A 13,663-nucleotide genomic window follows, 5' to 3' on the forward strand; every position below is an offset into this window, starting at 1 on the left:
CAAGCATGCCCTTTTGTTAAGATAGCCTCAAGACCCCCCTGAAGAGTATTTAGGAAAACAGCATTAGCCAATTTTGACAAATGTACTCCATCACAGAAAAACTAGATGCTGTCATTAGACAGTAATACCCGCACCAAGTGTTTGCCCTTAAATAACACTGTTTTGTACCAGTTTAATTAAAAATGAAGGCCACATGCAAACTCCGGTAATACATTTAGAAATTATATTTTTCATAACTGAAGGATGAGATCCCTTCCCATATGATAATACACATGAGCAGCACTTCATGTGCAATTTGGGGTTGAACTGTTTGCAGTGAATTTTCAGTTAATCAATAATCTTAACATTTCATGTCATAGAAAGTAAAACGGTCTATATAATTATTACAAACAAAATTAAAAATTAAATTATGCCCCCTCCCCGTGGCGGTTGCCGGTTTGAGATTTGCTTCTGTGTGCATACATATGTACATCACCGTGTGCACAGATTTAGAGAAGGGGTGGGAGTGAGGGGTATTTATATCAATTCTAAAATTACCAAAAATACACCTTGGACCCCAATGCTCTTACAGACATGTAAACGCTCTAACCCACTGCGCTTCAATGTTAGGTAACATTATTTGGGGGGTAAATATTTAATTAATATTTAATATACTTTATTGTTTATCCCAATAGGAAGTATACATCACAATATGCAGGTGTCCTGCACCACCTTAAAGCTGTTATTTAAATAATAAAATGGTGCAAGTAGATTTGATGAATAGGTCATAAAAATACATGCATGTTACAAATAACTGATCTTTGTCTGAAGTTACGCACACAACACAGGTCTGCAGGTATCATTAACGGGTACTAGTTTTACCCAGCTCTTCGATTAGATGGGTTCGCGTGTATACATACATGTCTGTGTTTTCCATATGCAGAAAAGGATTAGTTAAGATAAACTAAAGGAATTCATTATTGTGTTTTTTTAATTGGATTATCATTATGATGCTGACCAATATAGGTAAGCACAATACATGTAGTAGCAGTTTCACAATATAATGAGATGCCAGCATACATAAGTTCTACTTTCACTTTCTAAATGTGATCTCCCTTTGACAGCATACTGTATCATCATCTTTTAATATTTAAATAAGCTTATCGTCGTTACCTATTCTATTGCATTTGTAAAATTTCTGTCATTTTAGTTGCAAAAGTTATTTTTTTCATTTGTCAGACTTGCACTATTGAGTTGACCCAATCTTGACCCTGTATAAACAATTTCTTATTAAATTTGTGTATTACATGTAAGTAAGTGTACTAGACACTTAATTATCATTTTTATATGAGTTATAATAGGAAGGAAGGAGTATTTCTTTCTTAATGTAGTATAATGCATCAAATACAATGTAGGTCATGACCTTATGGGACTAGCTGTTCTGACCCCACGAAACAGGAAAATACAAAATATCTTCTAATGTCATTATGATGCATCAAATGGTGAAAAGTACATTAACGACCCCCAGGTGTTGTCTTTAACTCGCTTTGCCCGAGTAAGTGCATAGGAGAGTTGATTAAAATCAACTCCCAATAAAGTATTTTATCATTCATATGTTACAGTAGTGTTTGATCCATGTGGGTAATTCCTAGACTAATGATGTCTCTGCTTTGTTTAGGAGACTTTACAATTGCCCCAAATAGGCGAATACACATGCATATAACATTTTGTTTATAAATCTTAAAAATTGAATTAAGCAATTTCAAAATGTTAATGTGCATCAAGAGAGAAAAAGCAATCAAGAAATGATTTAAAATTTGCTACTGCACACATGTAAGAATGTATTAAGAAGACTGAATCTTAAGAACCAGGTTATTTTTTTTTTTGGGGGGGGGGGGGGGTGAATGTGGAGTATAAACATTTATAATTTCAATCATTTATTGTTATTAATTTTAACTTGTCAATCAATACTAGTTATTGATCCCAAGGTAGAAAAATGACCTCTGATCAAATCTCAATAGATCATTTGTCAATTATGCAAGATGTAATGTAATTTTTTTAAGAACAACATTTTTTACCAGTTTATAAAAGTTTTTAGACACCCAAATTATATTTTGATTTAATAGATCATTCGACAATAAAGGGAGGGGGCGGTTTATTTATGTGTTTGTTTTGAGGTGGGAGTTCCAAGTCATATATTTGACAATTTTTTAATGTAATTTAAAACAAGACTAAGCCATACTACAGTCATGAACATGAATAGTATATAACAAAACACAAACTAATACATGTATACATATACATAGGAAGTATTACAAAACATAGATGATTGATCTATATCTGGGTTCTTAAATTGAATCATATATCATGTACATATTATATTATTGTTTCTTTGTTCAAGGCATTTTAGATGGTAAGTAGGTCATGATCCCAAGTGCTATTCCTGAAATTATCAAATATCATTAAAAACATCGAGATCCCCACCTTAATCCAAAGATATTATTCCTTCTTAGGTCATGGCGCATCAGATCATTATGGCATGTAAGTCATGATCCTAACGGGTGTCAAAACGGTGTGGGGTCTAACATTGAACCTTGTAGGATGGATCGTAGACTCTATTTTAAATGGTAACTTGAAATCGGACAAAGATAATAATATAGGGTTTTCATAATCATATATTGACTGTAACTGGCAATTTATAGGGTTTACTAAATCTGACCCCTGGGGTCATCCCCACCCCCAGGAATTTGAAATTACCATATATCTCAGAAACTGTTATAATCATGACCCCTAAACCATATATATTCATGTTTCTGATGTCAAGGGGCATCAAATGTTATGTAGGTCATGGGCCCTGTGAGTGGTCCTGACCCCCTCAAACAGCAAGTCCCTTAATATCTTCAAAACAGTTGAGATCCCCACCCTTAAACCATATATATTCTTGATCCTTGTGTAAAGGGCCATCAAACGGTATGTAGGTCATGGGCCCCGAGGGATGGTCATGATCCCCTTCGAACAAGAAGTACACGAATATCTCGAAAACGGTTGAGATCCCCACCCCTTATCCATATTTATTCCTGATCCTTAAAGGGCATCCACAGATATGTAGGTAATGGGCCTCAGGGTTAATTTTATTTTTTTCAAAACCGTAATGCACATCTACATTGATCTATGGAACAGTTCCTATCATATCCCAAGATATGTTGTTATACTTTCAAGTTAAATACTGAAATCTGATTGGTTAAGACGCAGTTCATAATCCGTTTTGTTATACTTTCATGTTAAATACTCAAATCTGATTGGTTAAGACGCAGTTCATAATTCGTTCTATTACCATCAGCGTTAGCAACGTACTAACAGGCACTATTTATATACTATTATCCTCAGCGCTAGCAACACACTTAGCAACGGGTAACATTACAAATTGTTACATGCGCAAAAAGTATGCGCGTACGGTTCGCTGTAGAATTCACGTTATTCCTATATAAAAGCAGTAAAATTTTCTAAAAAATTAAGACATTCAGTATAACAAAATAAATAGTGCCTGTTTGGGAGGATAACAGTTGAAATTGACACCCCTCGAAAACCATTGTCAACCGACGCGAAGCTGGTTTTCTCGGGGTATCAATTTCAACTGTTACCCTCCCAAACAGGCACTATTTATATAATGTGTCTAACCATTAAATCATAAAATGAGTTCTAGGATCTATGATTTTTTTGAAGTGGTAAACGTCAATTTTCTGCTACTTTCTGACTCCCTGATTGAAATTTAAATTTTTACCTTACTGCACATCTATAGAACAGTCCCTATCATATCCCAAGATATGGTGTGTCTATCCATTAAATCATAAGAAGAGTTCTGGGATCTATGGTTGGTTTTTTTAAGTGATAAACGTCAATTTTCTGCTACTATTTGACTCCCGGGATCAAATTTAGATTTTTAAAATCTTATTGCACATCTTTAGGACAGCCACAATTATATCCAAAGGGTTGACGTAGCTACCCCAAAAGTTGTAAGTGGAGTTCTGGGAACCATACTTTGTAAAAAAACGTCATTTTTTGTTGCCCCCTGATCCCCTTAATAAATAAAAATTCTGGAACCTGATCACACTTCAATATGACACCCCAAATCATATTCTAGAAGATCATTTGGCTACTGCAAAAAGAAATTGACGTTTTTGAAACCAGTTTTTTTGTAAAAAAAACCCGTCATTTTTTAGCAATTAATTGACCCCCAGGACAAAGTTGAAAATTTCGAAACCTTATTGCGCATCTATAGGATACCCTAAAACATATTCCAAGAGATGATTTGTCTACTGTTGAAAATGTAGGAGGAGTTGGAGAAAGAAGGTTTTTTGTTAAAAAACGTCATTTTTTACCAATTATTTGACCTCAGGACTACCAGAGAATTTTTGAAACCTTTTTACAAAACAACATGACACCCCAAATCAAACTCTAAGAGTTCAGATTGCTGGTTTATAAGATGTAAGAGCAGTTTGAGAAAGTAAAACGTGACAGACGGACGGACGGACGGACGGAACAGAGTAACAACAATATACCCTAACTTTCCTTAGAAAGTGCGGGTATAACAAGGAGTCACGCTTTATATCAGGATGGTGGATAATTGCGCCGTCATACCGTAAGGCCAACCTGGATGCACAAGAATTAAGGCGTTTACGTTGTGATTCCATAGCACGAGAGTTTTGATAATAACACCATTGTATGCATGGAAGGATACAAGTCCAAATGACCTAAGAATGTGGGAAGTTGCTTTGAATAAATTGAAAAAGCTTCATGCAAACTAGGCTGAGTTTTCTTATTGAAGTCTCCCCTAAGTCATTTCCCCCACAGTGTATTAAAATGACATTAGGTGGAGGTGCCACCTTTGCAAGGGTTTTAAGCTTCTGCTCTACTTGAGACAATTTCAGGCCACTGTACCCCTGCCACCATAATGAAATTTTTAGCCTTTTCAAGTTCAGGTGAAGACCTCCAGGTCTTAAAAATGCTTCTAATTGAGCATGCTTCAGTATTGAGGACTCCACTTACCACACTTTTTGTTTGTCTATAATAGATAAGCAAAACCTATGAGTTAGAATTTTGGTATGCGAATGTATGACTTATAACAAGAAGATTTCCATCTTCCACATTTCTGAATTGTTTCCGCAGAAAAACCTTGCAATGCCAATTCAGTGCTAGCTCCAATCCGAAAAGAATGAGATTTGTATCTTGTGTTTTCCTGTAACTTAAGACGAACTATTGCTTTTGAGAGTACTGCCGTAAACTGGTATTTTGTGAGCGGGGTCTTATCAAAGTGACAAAAAAAGGCCCTGCAGTCAACAGACTGACACTTAAATATTACTCCACAAGCTTAAATGGACACGCAACTCCCTCAGATTTACCAGTTTGCAAAATGGTACCTTTCCCTACCTGGTCAGTCTTGGAATGTTTGAGATTGATTAACAATAGCTGTTTATCATGTCTAAAGTTAGATTTTCCATACCAAGTACAATATTGTTCGGAATTTAACAGTGAACAGTCAATTCACCGACACGATTAAACCATGAAATGCCAGTGAAACTGCTGCCGAGAAAAGACCTGTATCATAAGAATTAGTGCATGTAGTGGGTAAAACCAAAATTATTTTTTCAAGCAAGTCTTTAGTTATAGGCAGTCTTGTATCAGAATTGTGATTTAAGCGTTTCATGCCATGCAAAAGCTTTGTAACTAAAAATTGAGAAGTTGGGCCCCCTATTCCTTGTAATTTGCAGTGGTAAGAAATTGCAGACAAATACGAACGCACCATTGAATAAGCAAGGCCAGATGTTGATAGATGCAATAAGTACTGAACCACCGAACCTAGGGTTGGAGGCCAATATGCAAGTGCTAACTGATGACAAAATTTTTGATACGACAGCAAACCGACTTTTTGAACCCTATGTGTGTTATCGGATATTGCAGCTTCTAGCAGCCGATCAAATTCAAACTTGAAATAAGGTTGTGAAATGACTGGGGGATGGGTTCGGGGTCCCTCCTTGCGTTTGGTGCAGCCTGGCGAAACCTGGTCCACTGTTTACGAGAAATGGCATCAGCAATATTATTAGATTTGGTTGAAATATATTCTGCACGAAATAAAATGTTGTGTCGCATGCATTTTAAGACAAATGCTCTAACTTATACCATTACAAGCTCAGATTTAGAGGTTAGTTTGTTCAAAACTGCAACCAATGCCTGATTGTCTATGTGAAATGTAATTTTTTCGTTGGCTAATTTGTTGCCCCAAATGATAACAGATAAAACCACAGGGATAAACTCTAATAGGGTCATGTCGTGATGCCCATCGATATATTTCCAATTTTTGGGCCAACTAAAGAAACACCACTCCCCATTCAAATACACCCCACATCCTAGTTGAACAGACCCTGAGCTATCGGTGAACAAATTGAAATTTTGATCTGAATACCATTCTTCTTCTAAGAAATAAACTGCACCGTTAAAATCCTCCAAAAACCTAAACCACATAAAAATGTCCTCCCGCATCGATTGAGTAACTCTTAGGTAATGCTGTGGTTGCGTGACACCGATAGTAGCGTCATATAGGCGCCGAACAAATGCGCGGCCTGGCCGAATTGCCCTTGTAGAGAAATTAAGTTTCCCAGCAATGACTGCAACTGCTTAAGTTTGACTTTTTTGAGTGTAAACAATTTTTTTAAAAGATTTCGGAGTTCAACACATTTTGGATAAGATACTCTTACCAGCAATTCAATAGTGTCGATATCCAAACCTAAAAATGTTAAGCAAGTGGTAGGACCTACAGTTTTACCCTCAGCTAAAGGTACCCCTAGATCATGAAAAATACTATGAAATGTTGACATGGTGTCCTTACAAACAGAAGCATTGTGACCCGCAAATATAAAATCGTCCAAATAGTGGTCTATTGTGTCTACATGAGATTTTTTAATTGCCATCCAGTTTAAAAATGTTGAAAATTCTTCAAAGACGTAACATAACACTGAACACCCCATTGGTAAACACTTATCAACGTAGTACATATCATCAAACATAAAACCAAGTAGGTCAAAACCCCCTGGACATACATGTATTGGCAAACGTCTAAAAGCTTATTTCAAATCGCATTTTGCTGTAAATTCCCCCTGACCAATGGTAGCAATCATCTGTATAGGCGAGTCAAAAGATGTATATATAACTGAGCTTTCCTCTGGGTCTTTGAAAAAATTTACGCTATTGAATTTAGGAAATGAGAGGTGTGTTATCAATCTCCAACCAGAGTTGTCCCCCTTTGGCACCACTCCAATAGGAAATATGCGGAGGTTTGAAATTGGTAGATCCCGAAATGCCCCCACCCCCCCCCCCCCCGACCCGTCTACTTCCTTCATTATTTTTTCTCGAAGCTCGTTGTGATGTTCACACACAGATATCAAATTGTTCGATTGAATATGAATTCTTGGTCCCGTGTAATATAATTGAAAACCCTGGGAAAACCCTAAAAATAATTTTTTCGTAGTCTGAGTTTTTGGATAATCTGACAAGTACTCCTCTAGTGCCGGGAGTTTATGAGGGGTTTTGCCGAGACCCCACACCTTGTGGGTTTGTAAATCTAAAACCGGGACGCAGGTTGTTTGAGTTCTGGGGTCCCCTGAAATAGGATTGTTGTGACCTTGGTTGATGTGTTTGAAATCTGGGGGCACGAAAATTATGCATATGAGTTTGAGCAATAGTGCTGTGTATCATAGCATGCTGGCCGCTACAGCCTAAACAACTATGAGTGTACATGCAAGGAAACTTTTCGCAAGACCCTTTGAAATTGAAGTTGTAGCACTTTCCTATAGATGTAGCTCTAGGCAGGGTTTGAGGAGCATTGACGGTTGAAGTTGGGGTCATGTACATTAACCAGAGCTCAGAATCCTCTTCCCCTCATGGTGATGCTGGATTATGAGCCTTACGTAACCTATACTGAACATCATATTCTTTCCATCTCACTGCTCCCCTATTAGCCCCCATCCTAACTCACTGCATGTACATATGTATTTCAAAAGCTCTATGGATTTAGCAGGGTTGCCACTAAGATAAATCCCAGCAAATATAAACATGAGATCAGTCCACTGTTCTATGATATCAACCTTTTTGGGGTTAGCATCTTTGGATATTATTTCCCCCATATTATTTACAATTAATTTCTTTTCATCCCCACCAGGTCTAGAAGGCAATACCAGGTCTAGAAGGCAATAGAGAGGCCAGATCAATGTAATGCCCTTCTATAATTTTTTGTTTAATTGCGTTGCTAACGTGCATACCTAGCATGTTGTTCACAGCATGAAATAATCATGTGGAATATACAGACAAATCTTTGAAAACTCAGTAACTGATGCGTTCAGACGAAGGGCTAGGTCAAAAATAGTCCTGACAAGAGGTACTTGATTAATCATCACTCGTTGAATAGCAAAAGTTTATCACACGGATAGAATACACCACACGTATGAGATGAAATATTGTTACATATGCTTTCTTTTTCTCTCATTCCATATTTCTCTGATTTCGAGAGAAACTAAAAGTGTACAGTGATGCAGAAAACCATAGAAACATTAATTAAAGCGGAAAAACTAATGTATTTAAAATTTGCATTAATATATGAATATTTAATTTTTACTCAGTCGAATAAATTAAATACATTTCACGATATATCTGTGAAGAGGAACCTACTGTTTACGCTATAGCCAGGCAGATACATACTAAGATACACCCTAGGTCGCACGAGAATTGCGGAGGATGATCGACCTAACCATGATGATTATAAGGATACAACTAACGACCGTCCAAGGACTGAAATGACAATGACTAACAGATCAACTTGCATGCATGCAATTGTGGAAAGATTCTGAAGAACGCAAGGGGCTAAAGATCCCTATGGCAAGCATGAGGTACAGACCAAAAAAGCGATAGGCACAACACACACGGCAACCTGATGAGACAGAGGAGATGGTCCAGGAGATCGACCAAAGTGACCACAAAGTGACCACAGCGTCCATTTTTAGACAGCGATGAAGCTGACGAGCAGGTTAAAGTTTCAGAGATTCACAGCCAGGCGATGTCTGAGTCGAGACCTGATACAACAATATCTCAAGAACGGAAGCAGAACATCAGCTACCCACCTAATTAGAACAAAGCAGATTAGGGGCATTTCGATTTTGATGTAGATTCTATCCTGAACACATCATTAGCTGGATGAATAGACCTAAAAGTGGAGGCTATGGCCATAATTGACAGTTGTCAAAGAGACACAGAGTCGCTTCCAAAAAGGAAAGAGCAGCATTGGCGAAGCTAAGTCAAAGTATGAGAGAACATCTGAAAAAGAAGCAGGACGCAAAGGAAAGAAAGGGCAAGAAGAACAAGAACAAGGTTTACAGCAAACCCAGTTTAATTCATAATCAAAGATATTAGGAGAAAAAACGCTAAGGTAAGCTGCTGATGAAGAAAGCGGAATCGGAAAAAAAACACATTTTAAATAAGTCAACAATTATGAAAGAAGGCATGAAGAATTGCCTGAGCAATCCAAACTTATGCAAGTAAGTGAACCAGAACGCATCTTTGATGAAAGTGAACGAACGGTCAAAAAAGTAAACGAGGTCATCAGGAAAACACGAACAGCAAAATCGCCAGGACCATATTCTTTAAAGTTTATAAGAACGGGGGAAGACTGACAATACGTCTATGGGAACATATCCGGGTCATCTGAAGACGAGGTCGTCTGGCAGATAGTTTGAATCGGACAGAAAAATGCTATATCCCAAAGGAGGTGACTTTAAAGACCATGTCGCAGTTATGAACCATATCACTCTTGAACGTGAAAGGAAAGATCTTGCTCTCAGTAATGGCGAAGCTTATGACTAGGTACATTTTGACTTACAACTATGTTGACATAATAGTGCAGAAAGAAGAAATCATGGGTGTATCAGGCTGCATTGAGCACACAACTTTTTAGACAGGCCAGAGAAGGAAAGGTGAGCTAACTATTAATTGGTTGGATCTTGCCAATGCCTATGGACCAATGCCAAACAAACTTGTTCAGCTAACCTTGGAGAAGTATCATGTTCCAGCGAAGAGAATACATCTATAAGAGGAATACTTCAACAGACTGAATCTGAGACCCTCAGTTTGATATTACATGACCTCATTGCAATGATTAGAAGTTAGGATAGTCATTGGTCGTACTGTCTCAGTCAGACTATTCTCGGTGGCTATGAACCTACCGGTAAAATCAGAGGAGAAAATGAGTAGAAGCCAATGGATGAAGACAGGCATACGCAACCACCACTGCGTGCTTTTGAGGTTGGCACGACGATCATTGATAAGACCACAATCGAAGCAAAATGGACCCGTAAAGACATAGAAGAGTTTATCGATTGGGCTATGGTGAAATTCAAACCAATAAAGTCGAGAGGTCCGGTGTTGACTAAAGAAAGGGTGACACACTACAATTTCCAGCTTGAATAGAATATAATTCTATTCGTATCAGAGACGTTAGTGAAATGCCTAGGGAAGTATCCACTGATTACCCACTGAGGGACACTAAGAGCACAACCAACACTGTAGAAAACTACAACAGTGGATGCAGTGGACTGCCAGGAAAATACAAAACCTGGATATACCAGCATAGAGTACTTCCTCAGATTCTGTGGCCTTCGCAGGTGTATGCTATACCAATATACAGGATAGAAGCTATGAAGCGCCTGACTATAAAAGTTCTTCGCCGATAGCTATCAATACCACAATGTTTTAGTAGCGTTGGTCTCTCAACTTCAACTTCCGCTTTCATCTCTTGACGAAGTATATAAGAACGACAACATCTGACACTTAGAGACAATAAAGATGAGAATATGCGCGTAGCCAGATTTAATTTAGTAGCAGACAGGAAATGGTCTGTTCAAGAAACGGTCCTTGAAGCAGAGTTACGCCTGAAGCAAGCAACCATTGTGGAAAATGTAGCAGACCGGAGATTAGGCTCGGTAAAAGTAACATCAACCAAATTGGGAACAGCAGACAAAGGAATGCAAAGGAAGCTAGTGTAAAAGGAAGTCTGAGCGATGGAGGAAAACTTAAGAATGGTTAAAGCAGTAGGCATGAAGAAACACGGAAGCTTGGCGAGTTTGGAAACAGCAAGGCAGCAGAAAGTGACCTGGATTGACATATGGTTGATGGAACCATACAGATTGCAATTTCTACACATATCAGTGAATGTTGTGTTACCAAGCCCACCAAAAAACTAATTACAGTTTCCGACATATTTTTCTGTTTAGAAGTGATTTTTAAAGATATCTTTAGAAACTAAAATTTAATGTTCATTTACACAAGCATAATTATAAATTAAAAATCTATAAATGGTTACTTGATTAGACAGTTACATGGTAAATTGTGACGTCATAAACAATGCATTTCCAATAGTGTTTATAAAACTGAGCAGATTACATCGATTCCCTTAGTCAGAAAAGTATATCTGCAGCCGTCGTCTACGATTAAACCCACATTATAACCTAAGTATTTATATCACTTAAAATATATCAATTTTGCAGTGGACAACGGCCGCAGACACATTTTCCATTTTGAGAAAATGTGACGTTTTTCATCATTTTTGACCAAATCTTAGAAATATGCCAAAATGTTGAAGTCATAATTTATTTCTGAAACAAGATAGATTTTTATAGCTTAGTACTTTATAAATACACATATTCAAGATGATGTATGTGTCTTTTTATGGGATTTCAACAATATTTGAATTTTTGGGCAAACATTAAAAGAAACTGTTCTTTTTTTTGGCAATATGGGCTTATCTGAGAAAACCAGCAAATTTTGAGCATATATTGTCATCATGTTCCGTAGCATTGTCTGAAGGCCGGTATGCGCGGCGGCATGACCCAATACTTTCAGTACTTGCAAACTCTTTCAAGAAAGCCAGAAAGAAACCACAAAAGAACAAGCGACTCAAGTTTGCAAACTTTGTTACAGCGGGAGGGAGGTAGAAGAGTTGCGGCACTGGGGAGGGCAGAGTACGTCTTGGCATGGCAAGAGTCTAGCAAATGCAAGCTTCTTTGAAGATCAGAATGCAATTCCCAATGTAGGTAGTAACCACCAACCAGCGACCTGACATAGTGATCTCTTTTTCGTCAAGTAGGCAGGTGGAGCTGAGAGTTATTTGAGAGGAGAGAGGATGGAGGAGCTTGTGGCAGATTAACAGGAAAGAGAATGAAGAGTATGGCGTTACCCAGTTGAGGTTGGCGTGTGGGGCTTTGTTGGACAATCCTTGTGGCATGCCCTCCTTGGAGGCATTGTAGTTATTGGATTGGGGAAAACAGCTCATTGGGCGACTAAGTAGAGAGGCAGAAATGGCATCGATATGGTTTTCGAGAATAAGAGAGGGACAGTGGGGAAAACAGTGAGAGACAATTGTGCTTGTAAGATCGGTACAAAAGCGGATATAGCCGGATGGACCCAAGCTAAAAGCTGATCACCCTAGTCGGCATACCTCTGGAGGTTGTCGTGGACAGGACCAAAACAACCGAGGAAAAAGGATCACGCATCTAAACCACCAAGATGTTTGCAGGTACGTATTTGTTTATCAATTGTAGTATATGAACTTGAAATGCACAGATTGCAGATTAGACACGTTAACTATGCCAGGCACTGGTGAAAGCAGTCTACATGTGCATTAGTAAGATTGGGCCGCAAATGAGGGGTCGAATTTTAACATAGGAATGTATAGAAAATAATTTTCTTCACAGAAACCAAATGGTTAGGAAAGTTGTTACTTGTTGAAAACAATTTCAGGTAAGGGAGATTTAATTAATTAAAAAAAATATATTCCCCTGCGGTAAGATGTAGTCACAAAGTGAGGGTACAAAAATTTACATACGAAAATATCGATGAAATTTTTAAATTAAATCTTTTAAAGAACCATTTGCCTAGAAAATCAGTGACTTTGACGAAAGCAACCTCAGATTATGTAGATTCAAATTAAAATTTTGAGCAGTAGTGTGGGGCTACATTGGGAATCCAATTTTATGAAAGAAACCATTTAAATTATTCACAACAACTGAAATGTTTTAATATACAGGTTCATGTACATGCAAGCATTTTGACATATTGCTAATTCTTTAACATTGCTTAGACTTTGGCCCTTGGACGTTTTGTTTGGCCTCACAAGGGGCTTAGAGTTTGATGTAGGTTTACATCAAATATAAACAATTGTTTAAAATCTTTTTTAGAAATGCAAGGCTCAACATGTGATATGATTATAAAATCATCCTGTTTGAAAAGAAGCTTGACAATAAACATAAGAATATCCAGGGGAATGGAGATAAATATACAAAGGATTGACATGTATTATATACTACATTGTCCAGATAGTTTGAATTATAACTCCATTAAGCTGATTTTATCATACCTATTGTTCCTCTGGTGAACGATATGGCCCATGGACCTCTTGATAAAAATCATCTCCTTATTATAAATATTATCAATCATCGACAATTGATATTATGTATGTATGTTAATATATATATTATGCTTTGAACGTTGTATTGTAATCAACCCAATGTTCTTTTGCCAGCGTACATTTGTAAGTCCCGGTTTTCATGTCAGTGAACCCTATTCACATTTCCAAAACTGACCAACA

The 13,663-nt window shown here is 37.5% G+C and overlaps 1 pseudogene; it reads right to left on the reverse strand.

Moving 5' to 3' along the window:
- Positions 1 to 7,548: 7,548 nt before the first annotated feature.
- LOC128185395 (uncharacterized) lies at positions 7,549 to 8,313 on the reverse strand (annotated as a pseudogene).
- Between the last annotated feature and the right edge of the window lie 5,350 nt (positions 8,314 to 13,663).

The sequence above is a fragment of the Crassostrea angulata genome, chromosome 5 (genome assembly GCF_025612915.1).
Source record: "Crassostrea angulata isolate pt1a10 chromosome 5, ASM2561291v2, whole genome shotgun sequence".
NCBI lineage: Eukaryota > Metazoa > Mollusca > Bivalvia > Ostreida > Ostreidae > Magallana > Magallana angulata.